Source organism: Leptonychotes weddellii, chromosome 8 (genome assembly GCF_054177405.1).
Source record: "Leptonychotes weddellii isolate Sample4059 chromosome 8, ASM5417740v2, whole genome shotgun sequence".
Taxonomy (NCBI): domain Eukaryota; kingdom Metazoa; phylum Chordata; class Mammalia; order Carnivora; family Phocidae; genus Leptonychotes; species Leptonychotes weddellii.
Window position 1 is genome coordinate 129,188,903 of NC_138376.1, and position 19,267 is coordinate 129,208,169.

Sequence of the window (19,267 nt, forward strand, 5' to 3'; positions counted from 1 at the left end):
TCTTTATCCAGTCATCTGTCGATGGACATCTTGGCTCTTTCCACAGTTTGGCTATTGTGGACATTGCTGCTATAAACATCGGGGTGCACGTACCCCTTCGGATCCCTACTTTTGTATCTTTGGGGTAAATACCCAGTAGTGCAATTGCTGGATCGTAGGGTAGCTCTATTTTCAACTTTTTGAGGAACCTCCATACAGAAAAAAACCAGACTCTTAACTGCAGAGAACACCCTGGTGGTTATGGGGGAGGAGGAAGGGGGAGGGGTGGGGGAGGGAAGGGGAGTGGGGGTGCACGCATGGTGAGCACTGTGTAATGTATAGAAATGTTGACTCACTCTACTGCACACCTGAAACTGATACAACACTGTGTGTTAATTATGCTTCAATAAAAACATTAAGAAATTAAAAGAGTTAAAAGAAAAAAGAAAAATCATGCACATATAGGTATATGAGAATACAAATACACACACACACACACACACACACACATCTGTGCACAGCTACATACAGGGAGTCTACAGGCAGGACTCACACCAAACCCTTCGCTGGACAACAGAAATGTGGCAGTCCGGGGCATGTGTCCTCTAGTTGATGCACCTGTATACTATTCCCATATGTCTAGAAAAAGCATATAATTTTATAAAGAATAAATGTTTTTAAAGGAAAATGGACTTACCTAAAGAAATTTTGTTATGAAGGGCTCCTGGGTGGCTCAGATGGTTAGGCGTCTGCCTTCGGCTCAGGTCATGATCTCAGGGTCCTGGGATCGAGTCCCGCATCGGGCTCCCTGCTCCTTGGGAGCCTGCTTCTCCCTCTGCCTCTCTCTCTCTCTCTCTGTCTCTCATGAATAAATAAATAAAATCTTTAAAAAAAAAAAAAGAAATTTTGTTATGAAGAACTCTAAACATTAAACTAAGACTCCAAATTATTTTCAGGCTTCTGATTTAATCATTAACCTGTTCCCCTCTTAGCTTCTCCTGAACGTCCTCGGGCCCCACCTGCTCCCAACGCCAGTGGTTTACGAAGCGAATGCAAACAGGCGCCAGGTATCTGCCATCTGCTCCCAGCTTCCTGCGTTTCCTGACGGAGCCTAGCTCTGTCCCCTGCCCTGCCCCGCGTGCCGTGCAGGCCATCCTTTGCCAGCATGGGGATACCGCCACCGCGATCACCTAGCCTCGAGCCGGTTTCCCACGGGATCAGCAGCTCCTTGAGGCCTGGTCTGTCTGTGCTGAGCCGGAAAGAAGCGAGACGTGCGGTTGGGGCCCCCGAGGCAGCGTGGCAACCAGCGGTGCAGAGAGTTCCCCCGCGTTCTGCTCCCTGTTCCCCGAGTCCTGCAGGGAGATGTGCGCTGGAGAGAAGGCAGGCCCCCCTCCCCAAGCCTGAGACCCGCGCGATGGCCTGCCCTCAGTGGAGACCAGCACGACTGCACAGTGTTCTCGGCCCCCCAGGACCAGCTGCCCCCGGCTGGGAGGGGACCACACACCTCCTCGTGCTGTTCAGTCAAGAAGCACCTCCTGCCCCTCAGGGACGGGGACGCCCTGCAGGACTGCAGGCCATGACAGGGTGGGAAAGGGCGCTTCTGCTGCGGCGGGGAGAAATCAGGCTGATGATGTGTTTTGAGAACCGGGAGGGATTGTGACTCACAAGATGAGTAAGGGTTCTGTGCTTAGGGCGTATTGCCTGCAGGGCAACTCGGCCTTTGGGAGCCTGGGTTCGGCCCCGGGGGCCGTGCGCCCCGCGTTCCCAAAGCAGGACGCCCAGCTGCTGTGGACCCAAGAACCTCGCACAGAGACGTCTCCCGAGTGTTCTTAGCCTGCCGAGAGCGGGCAGTGCACCTGCTGGGTCAGCTGGCCTGAATCTGACAGCTGGCTGCCCCTGGACTCGGGACCGAGTTTTCTTGGGAAAATGGGCTGTGTGTGTGGGTTCTACATGCAAAATCGTGTTTTTCCGAGTAATCCCTAGTATCCTGGTTTTTTGAACAGGGTGAATTCATTTGATGTCATGGTATTTCACTGCATCCCTGCTGTCCGAGCTCTGTTTTGTGAAGTGGGTTGGGAGCAAGGACTTAGGGGGAAGCTCATGCTCCTGGTCCTCACACTAGTTTCTCGTCTGCATCTTTCCCTCGCCCTCCCCAGCCTGGATGCGCCAAGTAGCTCGTCCTCGCTCCTCCACCATGCGGTTCCTTTGTGTTCTGAGAGCCCTTCGTTGTGCATGCAGTCTTCCGATCTAACAGTGCACAGACGGCTCTGGTGGGCTGGGACGGATCGCTAATGCAGCCTCCCGGGGCTCCCACCTGGGATGTCCTCCGGGGCAGTGATGAGCCTCAGTAGAAGCTTCTAGAGAGGGGTGGGTTTGCTAAGGGCAACACGCAGCGCTGGAGTTCCCTTTGGATACGATTCCCCGAGCTGGCCCATCGTGGCTAAGCTGAGTTGCCACAGTGAGGTCAAGGTGAGGGCCCTTTGATGGGCACGACCAGGGCCAGCCTCGATGAGACAGGTTACCTGATTCAGCCACTGCTCTACTCATGTTTAAACTTTTTTCCTTCAATTCCATCCCTAAGCAAAGGCTGCTTCAGTTCTCACAGTCCCAAAGCAAAAGTCTTAGGGCAGAAAGAGGCAGATTGGGACCAGCTTGAGTCAGATTTCCACCACTGGTCCGATTCCCCCATGGGTGTGGCGGGGTGTTCAAGGAGCCCTCACCTGGCATGAGGCCATCCGCGTGGCTGGGACGGAACCCCTCGGGGAGAGCATATGGGGTCCCAGGGCCCGGCCACACCCCGATGGCTTCCCCTGCAAATGGACTTCAGGAGAGCTGTAGTCCCCGACCTCTCTGTTGAGACCGGTGGGGACGTCTTCCTGTCTTGCAATATCATGGTTTGGAGCCCCTTGAGGATCTCTGTGGACGGATAGCTCATCGTACCAGTTCTTTCTTCACTTATCACTCAGCTACCAGCGGTCGTGCGTCCCGAGTCATGTTTGCTTTATGTTTTCAAGCACTAAAAATGTAACATAAACTTACTGGCAATATACCCTTGCCTCAGAGAAAATTGTAATGTACAAAAAAATCCTGTCTCTTCTAAGGTTTGACTCCCCAGTCCCGGGTGCATGGTCAGGATTCTTGCCGGAGCCGTCGTGCTCACGTCGCTCCATCAAGGAACTCAGTTGCGACCGTCACTGGAAGCCCTGTGTTGGTCTCCGATCTGAAGACAATTGTCTTCTGGTTCGCCGGGGGTCCTGCTTGCAAATGTGACTCTTCCTACCACCCCACGGGGCTCTGCAGCCCTGCCCCGCTCTCCTCCACCTGCGCAGGCCGCCGGAGAGGTGGCTTCCCTCCTCCCCACCATCTGGGCTGCTTCTGCAGGAGCTTGTCACATACTCACTTCCCCGAGTGCTATTTGCTCATCCAGGGAGCATGCACTTGCTGGGTACCAGTGAAGTGCAGGAGCTGCGGAAGGACCCAGAGATAGAGCTGTGCAGAGTCACCATCCTTGAACATTTAGCAGGAGATCCAGACAAATTTCTACTGAGATGAACCACAACGTAGGACCTGCAGGCACTCCTGAACAGCTAGAAGGACAGGTCCAGGTGGAGGACGAGGGCCCCACAGAGCAGCATTGAAGCCGATATCTGAGGGGCACCTCAGGGTGGAATGGAGTCAGATCCACAAGCAGAAGGAATGGTTCTGAAATAGGCAGGAGGTTCCGTGGCTCCCCAGACAAATCAAGACTCAGTGCGGCGGAAAAGTAACTGGGGCTCATCCCTGTTCTGGCGAGGAGCATGCCCTTTGTTAATTCTGGCAGGCGGGGCGGTCAAGATTACTGTCCCTGACACCCCCCTCTGTCCCTGGTCCTATTTTATGTCTGTCTTAACGCATATGCAGACTTTTTTTTTTACATAGATGGAATTATTTTCTATACTTTTTAAAGAGGGTAGACCTCACATTAACTATTCTTACCAAAATAAAACAGAATAACCAAACTAGCCCTTCTTTTGTTTAATGCTGTACTTGGCCATGCACAGATTTTAAGATTTAATTTATTAAACATACAATGATATTTTTTTTGTCGTGTTTATGAAAACCACACCAAATATATTTTATCTTTTCTTTTTGTTTTTATGTGTCTTTTTTTTTTTTTTTTTACATTTAAGTCTTTGATCAACTGGAATTTATGTTGGTAAAGGGACTGACTTCACTTTTTTAAAAATCATTAGCTTTTTGCCTCAGTGATGTTATTGGATAATCCATGCTCTTCACACCATTTTGCATAGACGTTTGATCAGGTGTTAGTCTCTTACACTTAACACCGGCATGCATGTGGTCCCAACACTCTGTCTCTGCAGTAACCTCTCACTGTTCGTGTCACCAAAGCACTATTATGCGTCCTAATAGCTGGTCATTGTCCTTATCATCAGGATTTTCCAGGTGTCCCCGGGAAGCAGACACCGAGACGGACTGTTTGCAAGGCATGTGGGGAAGGAAGCTGGACAGGGCAGTGAGGAAACAGGAGCAGGGAGGAGTGGAAACAGAGGGGGGAGCCCAGGTGGTGTAAGGTGTGCTGATCCCATCGGAGCAGGAACACCACCTGCCACGCTCTCAGGATGCTTACCCCTCCGTGCCCTCCCCTAGGGCTCGTCTCACTGCGAGCACCCCAGGAAAAGCTCATACTCCAAGAGGGAGTGTGGGGGTGCTGGCCAGCCTGGGTGCAGGGCCGCGACCCCCAAGTCACTGGCTCCCCAGGGTCCTTCCCTGACTTGACCCTGACAGTGCTGGTTGACATGCTTTCTGTGCATTCGGGGCCCTGGGCAGGAAACAGGCTTAGCTGTCCAGCTGTGCACTATACCGGCTCCTTCTAGCAAAGAGCATCCAAATCAAGACATTGCCAAAAGCATAGAATTTTCAAGAATTTTGCCTTTCCACAGGTCCCTCTCCAGGAAGGCTGAGTGAGGGATTTCAAGGTTTGCTTTCAGCTCAGGCACACTCTGCACTTTCCTGGAAGGCCCAGCTAGGAAGGAATGCTGGATTCCCACCAAAATGCCTGGAACCAAGGCCCCAGCTTGCCCTGACTCTGGGCTGGCCCTTTGGAGTGCTCCAGCTGGTGCGGGGTAGGAGTGTGGCTAGGGGTGACCTCTTGGGCTGGGGCCGGTCCCCGCGGGGCGGGGGTGGGGACAAGGACAGTGTCCATTCCATCAGGCTACATTTACTGCATCATCCCTTCTGAAAAATTACAGATGACATTAATTGAGCCAGCTGGTGTTCTCAACACTTCCAAATTTTTATGTCTCTTAATGTAGTATAATTTATTATATTTAACAAAGGCCTGTTGGCATTTTCATTGGGATGGTGTGCATTTATACATTAATATAACATGATATCAGCGCAGACTGGAGGAGAGGCTGGGTTCATGCCAGAGCTCAACTGTGAGGCCACGTTCAAGCTGGAAAGTGAGTTACAGTTACAAGTCCTGGTCATGAGATCTGTGAAGCATCGCAGGTGTTCAGCTTTGAACAGTTGGCGTGAAGCCAGCCTTTTAATATTTTATTTGTTGGATAAAAGTTAGTATTTGATGATTTCAGTTGTCCCCAGCAGAGGCGATTGTCAGTGCTGTTGAAGAGGATATCTTCCATGGTGACTCAGCTTGTGACCAGAATTCGGGTCCTCCTGCGTGTGTCCTGTGCATGCATCAGCTAAGGCTAGGCTTGGCTCTGAGGACCATAAATTCCAGTGGCTCATCCTGTGAACGTGTCCTCCTCTCTCAGCTAAAAGGAGAAATCCCTTGGGGGCAGCACCTTGGCTGTCAGGGATCCAGGCTCCTCTGTCCTGTCTCACCTCTCAGCTCCCAGTCATGCCTTTGCTGGCTTCCAGAGCCACCCAGACACCTTCCAGACAGCAAGGAGGACCAGAAGCCTGATCCCTGGTGCCCGGGACCCTCTTGAATGCTCTACACATCGCTTTTTCTTTTCACATTCTCTAGAGACTCAGAGAGAAAGACGCTTCAACCCAAAAGAGGGCCCAGCAGGGCCAGCTTCCAGAAGTTGTTCTCAGCGATAGATTATGGAGGTGTGATTTCCCGCCGTCATGGTGTGCGAGGCTGGGACTTCTCCTCACCCTCCGAGCCACGCCTTCCTCAGGACACGTGCCAGATGTCACCCAGTGCCGCGTGGACGTGGGTGTCGTGTAGACGCAGGTGCCGTGGATGCAGGTGTCACGTGGATGCGGGTGCCACGCGGATGCAGGTGCCGTGGATGCAGGTGCCATGGAGGCCGGTGCCGTGGATGCGGGTGCCGTGGATGCGGGTGCCACGCGGATGCCACGCGGATGCGGGTGCCACGCGGATGCGAGTGCCATGGACGTGGGTGCCGTGGACGTGCGTGCCATGGACGTGGGTGCCATGGACGCGGGTGCCACGCGGATGCGGGTGCCACGTGGATGCGGGTGCCGTGGATGCGGGTTTCGTGGACGCGGGTGCCGTGGATGCGGGTGCCGTGCCCCAAAGCTGGGGAGCTGGAGCACTCTTGCAGAGCGTTAGAGCCACGGCTGCTCAGGCCTTGGAGCCGCTGAGGAATACGTGGAGCCAGCCCCGTGTGCCCCAAGCAGCTACACTTCCCAAACTTCCTGAGCCACCGAGTCCCCTCCCCACCGCCCCACTAGGGGGCCTGAGCTCAGATGAGAGGGTGTGCGAAGTGCTTTACAAAGTGGGGGTTCCTGCTGTCCTCTGAGTGGGCAGCACGGATGTCTCCAGCGCGGGAGGCCTGTCTGAGGCACCTTCATCCCTGGTCGCTTCATGGGCAGGAACTTTACGTCAACCTCTGGCTGAGTCTGCCCAGAAGGCCCTGCGGCCTCCTCCCGCCACGGCCTCCTCCCGCCACGGCCTCCTCCGCCACGGCCTGCCCAGCCTGACGACTTGCATCTGGGGGCGGCCTCGCTGCTCACCACGTGCGGTGTCTGTGGCTCAGGGGCGCTCACGCTCATCCACTGGGCGTTGTTAAGGCATAATTTTCAAAAAGGTAAAACCATGACTCTCATGCAAATTTTCAACAGACACATATCACAGATTTTATTCACATCATCAATCGATGAGGGAACCAGACCGCTGTTACAACTAGTTCAAGAGAAAATTTGAAGAACAGCACATATACAGCTGGCCCTGGAATTGTGCGGGTTTGGGGCACTGATCCCCTGCCCAGGTGAAAATCCAGGTATAAATTTTGACCACCCAAAAACTTTACTCATAGCCTGCTGTCGACCAGAAGCTTTACCAATCACATGAGCAGTCGATTAACACATTCTATACAAAATATGATACTTTTTCTTTTTTTTTTTTTTAAGATTTTATTTATTTATTTGAGACAGAAAGAATGAGAGACAGAGAGCATATGAGATGGGGGAGGGTCAGAGGGAGAAGCAGACTCCCTGCCGAGCAGGGAGCCCGATGCGGGACTCGATCCAGGGACTCCAGGATCATGACCTGAGCCGAAGGCAGTCGCTTAACCGACTGAGCCACCCAGGCGCCCTATGATACTTTTTCTTACAGTAAAGTAAGCTAGAAAAAAAATTAAGAACATCATAAACAAGAGAAAATATATGTATATTACTATACTGTAACTATTGAAAAAAACCCTGTGTATAAGTGGATTCATGCAGAACCTGTGTTGTTCAAGGGTCAACTGTATATTTGTGTGTGTGTGTACACATCTGACACAAATACACTTACAGAAATACAGCCAAGAATGTTGAAATAAATTTTCTAGTAGATGCAAAATCGGTTACAGTATCGAATAGGAAAGTAGCATCTGGGGTTATTTTTTCTACAGGAAATTTACTGACTCTCTACTGAACAAAAAAGAATAATTTGTGTAACTGTCAATTTCAGTCAGTTAGCTTATTATCCCTGCAGAGTTGTACAGTCGTGCAGTCAGCAGAAAATCGATCGGCGGTGCACACTCCTCTAGAGCCACCCTGGGGGGCTTAGACCCAGTCCTGGTGATCTGCTGAGGGGAAACCGGACCATTTCTTGTCTCACTGCTAGGTCTGGGCCGTCTTTCCCCAGCTAGCTGGCTGGGCGATTGGTTCATCTCACTTAATGATGTTCTCATGGCAACCCTATGGAATAGAGATGCTCCCCCCGGCCCCCAGCGGATGAGGCAGGACAGATTCAGTGAACTTACACGGTCTGCCCAAAGTCATGCTGCTGGCAGGTTCTCTCAGGAGAACACGAGTGCGACACAGATATGCACAGTCAATGACTAAGGGCTCGTGGGGATGCGGAGTCAGCACCATACCCGGAGGCGTGCTCTGAGTATCAGAGAAATACTGAATAACTGTGAATTTTAAAAATGGAAACCATTTGCGAAGGAAGAAAATGGAAGCTGGAGAGCCACCAATGTGGGGTTTTAGATGGTAGATGGAGGCCCGTGGCCTGTGCCCGGCCCCAAAGGCAGATTTCCTGACCTCGCGGAAGCCGCTTCTCCGCTCATGGCTCTCTTTTGCACGTGCTTTCCGCTTGGCCCAACACTTTATGCCGTTTGCTCTGTGAGACCGACCCCACGAAGGACAGGGGTAGGGCTGGGCCCTGTGGTCTAAAGCAGAGAGCTCGGACTCAGCCCTCACATTAGAGCCTCGCTCTTTCCAGAACACCGCACCACCTGCATGGTTACGAGGTTCTCTTACTGGGTTGTAGGTATCCTTAGTCTGAAGGTTCGAGTCACAGACGGGCTTCTGCTAACCACACATGCACGAAAGCACCGAGCGGGGTGATCGTGGCTGTTTTCCAGGAGCCCTGGGCTCACGGAAAGCCCCCTTGGCCGGTGTGACTTCCTTTCAGCTTGACGAAAAAGAAGTGTTTATGAAAACTAAGTGTTCTTTCAAAAATATAGAAACTAACCCAGATGTTTCTCAAGTACTTGTGATCTAGGATAATCTTTGGTAGATAAAAGCTGGTTTGTGTTTTGTTGCTTTGATTAAAATTAATTAAAAATGTCTTCAGAGTTATCAATATCAAATACAATGTGACATACAACTTTTATTCTACGTGGGTTTACTGAAAGTCAAGTGGGCTCATGTTATCTCTCTTAAGGAATTAGTCAGCAGGAGAAAGAACTTAAGATGATGGAGTGTCTCATAAAATTTTCATGAACAATCTAACTATAATCATTAAGAGCTAGTAAATTAAATAGATGTAAGATAAAGGTTTATAAATAGACTTTCCAAGAATAATTATGTTTTATGGTATATCTACTTAAAAATGTCTTCCAAAATCTTTTTGGTAACTCGAAACCTTAAAATTTTATTTTATTTTTTTAAGATTTTATTTATTTATTTGACAGAGAGAGACACAGTGAGAGAGGGAACACAAGCAGGGGGAGCGGGAGAGGGAGAAGCAGGATTCCCGCCAAGCAGGGAGCCCAATGCAGGGCTCGATTCCTAGGACCCTGGGACCATGATCTGAGCCGAAGGCAGATGCTTAATGACTGAGCCACCCAGGTGCCCTGAAACCTTAAAATTTTAGTGAATTAAATGATATAGTCATTAAATACCTTGATCTTTTCCAAATGAGATAAAATACTGAAATGTAGATTATCTACTTTTGGCTTCTCATTGAAGAGGAAACGAAGATATTTGAGCCTATTTGTAAACATTTTTGTGCCATGTTGAAATATTTAATATGAGGAAGAATATACTTGGGAAATTATGAGATGTATTTATAAACTGGCCAATCCCCAGAATGCCAGTGTAACAGAGCCCACGAGTTTTTCTTGGTTTTTACTAAAATGAAGGATTTTAAGGGTTAAATTTTTGAATCACTACATATAATTAAAAACCACTAGAAATACTAAAGCTGAAAGGAAACCACTATCTAAGGAAAGTAGACTGTGCTTTTTTGCATGAGGAAAGGTGTGGACAGGTTTATTTTTGTTGTTAAGGAGAAAAGTGAGTAATTCTGTCCTAAGGTAGAATGACGAGTTGTTCCAGAATGAGGAACAAAACCTGAATGGAGATAAGAAGTTGTAGAAGTTTGTAGAAAAGGAAACGTGGAAAAGGAAATTTGTACGTGGTCAAGCTGGCTGAGGTCAGAATGGATTTAGGTTGTCAAGGAATGAGTCTTGCTATCAAAGTACATAGGTACAAAATGAGAATTTTTTTTTCTCTTGTTAAAAGGACAAAGTTTTCTTGGATGATTGGCCTGCTCTTGATAAGAGGTCGTGATAAGTTTTTCTTTACCTTCTCGGTAATCTGCCTGGAAAGCAAAGATTGAGTGTCTCAGCAGAGTGTCCCGTACTTCGTGTCCTCGTCGAGTCTTCGACTGTGTGGGACGACAGGTCCACTCAATGACGGAGCCAAGTCTTATTCACGACCGTGTAGCTTCCTGTATTTGCCTTTAGCAGTAAGTATGGTTCTATAGATAATGAAGCATTTTCAGTTTCTACTTTCAGTTTGGTTCAATAGAGAATTAAGCATTATTTCATAATGATCTGTGATCCTATTTGATCAACTGTTCAAATTTTCTGACATTTTGACAACTTCCCCAAATCAAGTTCTAAATGGAGTCTTTCTGACCTCAAACTAACTTGGAGATTTCCCAGAAGGTCCCTGGCCGAAGAGACGTCAAGCTAAGCGGGCTTACATGGCATGTTCGCTACGTGGGGAGAGTTGTTGAGGAGGAGGTGATATAGACCGCCCTGGGTTACGCGTGTACGGATGCTCGTTACCAGCGTAGGGATCCAGAAATTGCCTGAACTTCATAGAACTTTGTCAATACCCTCCTTGTCCACTTATGACCCTAGATTGCTCACTGCCACAGCAATTATGACACTTCCTTATCAAATGAACTCTCATCATGTATTTAACCGTGGCCATTTGCCATTTGCAGGAACTGCTTTGCTCTGATGCTTTGGCAGAGGGGCCTCAGCTTCACAAGGATTCATGGCAGGACCGACAAGAACAGGTTTCTGATGACTTTCGGATTAGACCACCGACCTGGAACAAGGACTGACCTTGAGCCTCCCTGCAGGTGCCACACCAGGTCCTGCTCACCACCCAGAGGGCAGCCACGCCAGGGAGTTGCACCGTGGGTCCACGTCTCTCAGTTAGAAGGGGCTCCTCGAGACGCTGGGAACTCACAGCAGCTGCAGACCTCAAACTAAGACTGACCGGAGAGGTCACGAAGCAGACGGCGTCTCGAGGTCACGGCTCTCCCCAGGTCACAGATCCTGACCTTCATCCCCAGTGTGAAGCCTTTATTCCTCCTTTTGCCTTTTTGCTATTTGATGTTTCTGTCCGTTAACGCAAGGAGGACAGGCTCCGAGGTCTGGCACCATGGCTGAGTCTCCGGGGGGGCGTGGTTGCCGGGCACAGCTTCCTTGCGCAGCTGCTTTTAGGTAATAGGATTGCGTCAGCGTACGTTTGGGCTGAGCCAGTCTGTACCAGAGCAAACCCGTCCTGCTGTCCCCGGATCCACGCCCCTGGTGTGCTAGCGAACACAAGGAATTGACAGACGAGCCACTCGGCGAAACCAGGGTGACGCCCCTTCGGGCACGTTCTCCCACTTATTTGATACCAGCTGGGGTGGCTTTGTCCCCATCGTGGTCATCGCTGTGGCCTCTCCCAGGTCCGAAGCGCGAGTTCCCGGCCCTCACAGGACAGCACGTGATCTCGTGCGCATGCAGAAGCAGAAACCAGTGAGCAGCCCCGAAGGGGCTTCCGCAGACCCGGCGTCGGCACCCACGAGTCTCGCGAGGAGACATGAGCCACTCAACCCCGATGTGCCCAAGGGCGGGGCTAATGCCAAAGTCGCAGAGAGCCCCTCACGTATGGAGGATGACAGGAGGCAGAGACGGTTAACCTAATTCACCAAGGAGGCCATGAGGCTGAGCCTAGGACCCAAAACAAGATCTAAGCCTGAAATGCCACAAGGCTAAGACATCAAAACTAAGGACAACCCATCGTACCAGCCCGCTTTACGCGAGAGCCAAGCAGTGGTTCCCTTCCTTGGCCTTTTCTCGCTATGGCTCCTTCCCACCCCCTCTCCCCAAGGCTCCCGTGGGCCCAGGGCCGCCAACCGCGTCTGATTGGTCGCGGCCCAGCTGAAAACAATGTTGCTCACATCAACTCTTAAAATGGCTCCTATGTCTCAGTTTACCTTGTGTCCCTCACATCGCTCATCAGCTTCTCCTCCTCTGGCAGATGCTTGATAAATCGAGAAGGGGATGAATAACTCTCCATCTTGTACATTTCCCAGTTATATCATGAAAATGATCTGCCGTTTTGCTAAGTTGACTTTGTTCAATCACCCAAAGCGAAGGAGGAGTCTGAATTTCCAGCTCTCCTTCATAAAAATGACACTTGACCTGGGGTCGTGTAAGGAAGGAGGAAAGAATTCTTCTACTGCAGCTGCAAACCCTGTAGCCACGGACAGGTTTACGAGGGAAAAACAAACATGAGCTTATTAACACGTGGATGTGGGAGACACGCAGGGAAAAGTGGCTCAGAACTCAGGCTTCACTACCATCTTTACTAAAGGCAGGAGGAAGAAGGGGTGGGGAGAGCAGTTTTGGGCGGGACCAGGAGCGCGGTGAACGCAGGTAAGGCTGTTGGCTTCTGCACTGACGAGATTCCCTCGTGACTGAGTCACCCCCTCTTCCCGGTACAAGAGGGAGCCACCCTCACAGATGGAGACTTCCTTTATAGATGTAATTGTCCCCTACAAAAGGGAAACTTCTCCTCCTGTGTCTACTGTCTCTCAAAATACCCTTATGCCGAAGAGGCATATTCGGGGTGATGTATTCTGCCCTTTAGTGAGCACCTTCTGGTACCCATGCCCCCTGTAAGCTCCAGCTATGACTTCGGGGTCCAGACTCACCCTGGGCACAGGAGGGCCCCACCAGCCCCATGCACCTGCTCCAGAGAGGCTTCGGCCAGGGTGCGTCCCCACACATTCCTGGTCTGGGAGTCCGGGTCCCCAGGCGCTCCCGGCCTTGTGCTTTGTGTGCCAGGAGCTGGTGTGAGCCCAGCTGTGTGCTCCACAGGGGGTTGCTCAAGGCCTCCAAGCCAAGCCTGCTTCAGGCTTCCTTGAATCTCTTTAAAATTGGAATGATCTATTCCAAACAGCAGGACCAAACCCGTGAGGAGCTCCCCCTAGGCCTGGTTAGGCGCATGAAGTCTTTAGAAGAGAAACCTCAAGGAGAGGGAGTGAAGCTTTGAAAGGTAGTTTTCTTTAGATGTGAGGGCACCCACTGCCTTCTCTGAGGACAGTGATTAGGATGCGCTGGTCATGCCTTTAGCATTTTCCCCATAAAGCACAAAGCTTTTGTTCTCAGAAGCAAGTATGAGTCTGTACCCGTCCCAGCTCCATCCTCTACAGATGTCTGAAGGGGTACCGTCAGCCCGGCGTAAGGCAGGCGGCCACGAGGCTGGTCTCCAAGCCAGGAGGTTGGTCTGCTGATGGTGGGACCTGGCTCTCTGCTTCTGAACATCGGATACACAGGTGTTCCTGTAGCTTCTAAGATGAGCTTGGGTTTGCAGACTGCAAACTAGCAGGTGGCCAGGAAAGGCCACTGCAGGAGCTGAGGGAGATGGACACTGGGGTTCACCCAGAGCAAACACTTTCTTGAGCTCACGACAGCCTTTGCTTTCTGGGACTTCTCTGAGAACGTGTTTTATCCCACTACTTCGCATAAATTGTGCCTTACCTGGTATTATCTTTGAGGCTTTTCGTGTGGTCCTATTTTCCCAGATTCACGTGCATGGTACGTGGGGTGTGCGGCGAGCGTGCGAGGCATGTGTGGTGTGCGGCGAGCGTGCGAGGCACGTGGGGTGTGCGGCGAGCGTGTGAGGCACGTGGGGTGTGCAGCGAGTGTGCGAGGTACGTGGAGTGGAGTGTGGCGAGCGTGCGAGGCACGTGTGGTGTGCGGCGAGCGTGCGAGGCATGTGGGCTGTGGCGAGCGTGCGAGGCACGTGTGGTGTGCGGCGAGCGTGCGAGGCACGTGGGCTGTGGCGAGCGTGCGAGGCACGTGTGGTGTGCGGCGAGCGTGTGAGGCACGTGGGCTGTGGCGAGCGTGCGAGGCACGTGTGGTGTGCGGCAAGCGTGCAAAGTACGTGGGCTGTGGCGAGCGTGCGAGGCACGTGTGGTGTGCGGCGAGCGTGCGAGGCACGTGGGCTGTGGCGAGCGTGCGAGGCACGTGTGGTGTGCGGCGAGCGTGCGAGGCACGTGGGCTGCGGTGAGCGTGCAAGGCACGTGTGGTGTGCGGCGAGCGTGCGAGGCACGTGTGGCGTGCGGCGAGCGTGCGAGGCATGTGGCCTGTGGCGAGCGTGCGAGGCACGTGGGGTGTGCGGCGAGCGTGCGAGGCACGTGGGCTGTGGCAAGCGTGCGAGGCACGTGGGGTGTGCGGCGAGCGTGCGAGGCACGTGGCCTGTGGCGAGCGTGCGAGGTGCAGTATGCGTGTGGTGCACAAACAGTGTCTCAGTGTGCGCGAGGCCATTGTCCAGCCGTGTGCTGTGCGTCTGCCCTGGGCACTTGGTTGGGTCTGGTGTCTGTCCCTCGGGAGCGGGTCCTCGCCCGGCCTGTCCCCTGAGCCGCCCGCCGCGGCCGCATCAGAGGGGCACTGGGCTCGCAGCCTGCTCTGGGCCCGAGACGAGCCTCCGAACTTCATCGGGCAGCAGGGAGCCTGTTTGGGGAGCACAAGGCGGCCGTGAAGACGGATGGGCCTGAGGGCATCCTGCCACGCGGGGTAGCTTCGCACGGGAAGACCAGCCTCCCGATGGAAACGGCGGTGGTCACGGCCCCAGGGAGTGGGGTCCTGAGCCCCAGTTCAGAGCTGGCTCAGACCCGGCGTCTGCCGCGCAGCACGGCGACCCTAGTCAACCATCCTGTTTTGTGTATTGAATTTGCTCGGAGAGCAGATCCTATGTGTTCCCAGCGCTGGAAAAACAAAGGTTCGTCTGTGAGGTGAGGATGGGTGATTAACTCGACTGCGGGGTCATTTCACAACCCCACGCTGCACACCTTCTGTAGACAGCTTTCACTTGTCAACTACTCCTCGAGAAAGCTGAGCAAACATAAATCATTTCTTTACAAAAGGTGGGCCCTGCTCGGCGGGAATCATTATTTCAACTCAAGAAGCCTGCCCAGGGGGAGGCTGTGGGGGACAGAGTGAGGCCCCCGCACGCGGCCGTCAGGGCCACACGCCCAACCTCGGTCAGCCCGAGGCCCTGCACAAGCTTTCTCTCACACTTGAGCCCCAGGTCCTCCCCTAGGGAGCAGAGAAAATTCGGGAATGAGGATGAAAATGCCCGAGGACCAGGTCTACAAAGGACCAGATCTGGGCAGGGGCCCCAGGGAAAGCTGTGGGCTTCCCTGCCCCTCCCCGAGGCAGGGCCTGGGAGCCCCTCGGGCACAGCAGGGACTGGGGGAGCCCCCCTGACCCTGCACAGCGGCCCCAGGCACTGAGACGTGGCCTCTCCCCTCCCCGGCCTCCCTGCACGCCCCACCTTGGCCCAGGCAGGCAGTTTCGTGAAGCCGGGTGGGACAACGGCCAGGGCCGAGCGGGAGGTGGGAGTAAATGAAAGGATGGTTTTCCCGCTTTGCGGGAAGCTGAAGGAGAGGCCAGCCGCAGACGCGTTCACCGCACCCTCCAAGCCGCTTTCAAACCCGGGGTGTGGCCGTGTCCCGAGCGGCCTCCTCGGGTCTTGGATTCGCCGACAGGGCCAGGGCTCCCTGCAGCCACGTGCACAGTGGCTCTCCACGACGACCCTTCTGAGCAGCCGGCCGTGCATTGGAAGATTCGGGTTTGTGCTCCTTCCTTCGCTGTGCCCGAAGGAGAGGGAAGAACGTGGGTGATCGCGGGCCTGGGTGAAGCAGGGCAAGTCCCGCCGGGCGTTATTTCCTAGCTAACGGGGCCGGAAACGGGGGTCTGTCCACCTGACGCCCCCAGTAACTGCCTCTGTCTGCCCACGTGGTGCGTGGGGCACCGGCCCCCTCCTTGCTGAGCTTCCGGTCCCCCTCCACCACGCAGAGGCAGCTTCCAGACCTGCAGGTCTGCTCAGCAGGGAGCTCGCATCCAACATGGGGCTCCGAGAGCCGAATCGGGCTGCATGAGGTTTCCAGAAGCAGAACGGAGACGTCAGTGAAGAGAAGTGAGCACTGCCCTCCGAGCCACTCATCTCAGCAGCAGGACCCAGAGGAAGCTGACCTGGAAGGTGCGTGTTGTCCCCTCCCTCTGCCCAAGCGCCCATGACAGGAGCCCTTCCCTCCTGGCCTGATCATCGCGGATTTAATCCTGTGCTTGGCTCAAAAGGAATCATTATTTCAACTCAAGAAGTCTGGACCCCACTGACTAACATGCTGTTTCTCTTGTAAAACGCAGAATCCAATAGCTGGATATGACGTATGGTTTGAGGGGCCTCCAGAAAATTCCTCACTGACCCCTGAATTTTCTGTCATGTTTTCTGAGATCTCCCCATTAGAAATGATTCTTGTTAGACCTTTAGGCTTTTTTTTTAAGTATTTTATTTTATTTTATTTTATTTGTTTGTTTCTTTTTTATTTTTTAGAGAGGGAGGGAGAGAGAGGAGGGGCAGAGGGAGAGGGAGAGAGAGAATCTTAAGCCAGCTGCAAGTCCAGCATAGAGCCCGATGTGGGGCTCGATCTCTCAACCCTGAGATCACGACCTGAGCTGAAATCAAGAGTCGGACAATTAACTGACTGAGCCCCCCAGGTGCCCCTAAGCTTTTGTCTTTAAGAGGGCCGGACAGAAATGCCCGGGCCGCTGAGGACAGGGACACCACAGCTTCACGTTCATCAGAGCCACGCCCCTCCACACAACAGATATTTTATAATGCTCCTTTACGATCTGCGGATGGATTCATGGATAGCACGCCTCTTTAAAAAGCGATCTGACGCCTGCGTTTTTATATGAAGGAGAAGCAGAAGGAAAGCAAATGCTGTGGATAACTTAGTGTGTTAACCCGGCAGTCTGTGGGTGCCCGAACTAGACATCATCCTGGCTGTGTCTGCGACGGTATTTTCAGATGACGTTCACATTTGAATCTGTGATCAGGGAAGCAGATGGCCTCCACCACGTGAGCAGGCCTCGTCCAACCTCGTGAGGGCCCCAAGAGAACAAAAGGCAGAGGAGGAGAATCTGCCCCCTTCTTCTGCCTCATCTCCGCCTCTCCTGCCCTCACCCTGGGGTCACACCGCTGCCCTCCCCCCGCCCCCCCCCCCGCTCTCCAGATGGCACATCCTGGGACTTCTCAGCCTCCACGGCCGCGTGAGCCAACGCCCCTCAAAAATCTCCTCTCATATATATCTTTATATATATCCTATCGGTTCAGTTTCTCAGGAGAACCTCATCTGATAATTTAATAAATGTGCATTCTTAGGGCTGAACGCCTGGGTACAGTAACCCAGAAGATTCGGTGGAGTAGTCTGACGCTGGCTGACCACTCACTAAACCGAGGTCACCGGTTACAGTGATCAGAGTTGCAGACTGACCCCGAGATATCATATGGTGACTCACATAACACAAACGAGTGGAAGTCTCACACAAAGCCCCCTGCAATCGCCTTCAAGTCAGGGGGCTGTGCATTCTGGTATATTCGAAGCACGTTACGAAGGTGCACAAAGACTGTGTTGATGGGTGAAACAGGCTCAGATTCTGTGCGCACAGTTAGAAGCAGGTTTCTCCCTGTGGGAAGGTCCCCTCCGCCACAAGGTATTAGCATCGTGTTCCCCCCTCCCAAGCCACAGGCCGGAGACTTCTGAGAACGTGATGCCATGCTGAAAATGTCCCCTAGGGGGCGACGTCACACCAGTCCAGAAGCACTAGGATTCGCCACAGCAGGTGCAAAGGGATGCTGCAGAGGAAGGTGGGCAGGCATCTCGGAGGGATGCAGGCCTCAGGGCCCCCTTGTCATGTGTGGAAGGGAAGCCATATTTAAGCTCATAAACATGAAAGGAAGTTATGACACAGACGTTACCCACCTCCCGCTTGTGCCCATGACTGAGTGTGGGTTCTTCTCCGGCCATCAGCCCCCACAACTCCCTGTCCAAACCGTGCCACGCAGGCACCTGATAAGGGAGTGGGGGGCCTCATTTTTGTGTTGAAACAGCATTTATAAGGTTAGGGAGAAATGACAGGAAAGGTCTGTCCAATCCCTTCCTGGGCGATGTGAGGGGGACCTGGACTAACGCCTGGGCAGGCTTGCTCTGAGACCCTTTGGGGAGCCCAATCCCCTTCCGCCAGCCTCAGGCTGAAGTTCTTTCTGAGACATCTGCAAGACCCCAAGTAGCAATCAGCTTCATCTCTCCAAAAGACCTCAACTGAATTTCACAGCAGGCTTTACATCTCATCTACTTACAAATTCTCATTTAGAAAGAGGGAAACTGGGGCCATAAAAAACAAAGGTAGGGGACTAGCAGTTTCACAAAAAGCTACTAAATATCAGGTGCTTTCTATACACCACCCCACTGAATCATCGAAGCACCCTTTTTTAAGACCAGGGGCGTTAAGTAGCTTCTCTGGAGGTGCACAGCCAGGGAACCACCATGGAGCGCATCCACGTGCACGGCCCTCTGAGGAGGAACTTACGGAGGCCAGGACCTCTCACAGCTTTTCACATAGCTTCCCATTTCCTGGGGCAGAAAATAAGAATGTGTGTTTAGGCAGAGAATCTTGTGTCCTTTAGCTATCGATATTTTGCAAGAGAGTAACAGTAAGTAGACTTTGTCCTCCATTGGTCACCTTAAGACAAGTAAACCAAGCGGGTCATCCTCATTTTGTTCTGCAACAAGCACAGAGCAAGTTTGCCAGAACCAAGGACTTGCTTCGGACTCTGTTCTTCAAACCAGTGTGGGGGCTCTGAGCTGTCCCCACCCCAGGGCTGATGAGCACAGAACAGTCCACATCAGTACAAACTTACGCTGATCTTTTCAAGTGGGGTTTCAGACTGTGCTCTGGAAAGCCAGATTAGACTGGAGAAAAAGGCTAATTCAGAAGCAGATTCTTTTCACTAAGCTGAGGTCATTACTAAAAGAACAAGCAGAAAAGTATTTTGATAATAAATGTTGTCATTGGGGCGCCTGGGTGGCTCAGTTGGTTAAGCGACTGCCTTCGGCTCAGGTCATGATCCTGGAGTCCCAGGATCGAGTCCCACATCAGGCTCCCTGCTCGGCAGGGAGTCTGCTTCTCCCTCTGACCCTCCTCCCTCTCACTCCTTCTCATGCTCTCTGTCTCTCGTTCTCTCTCTCGCAAATAAATAAAATCTTAAAAAA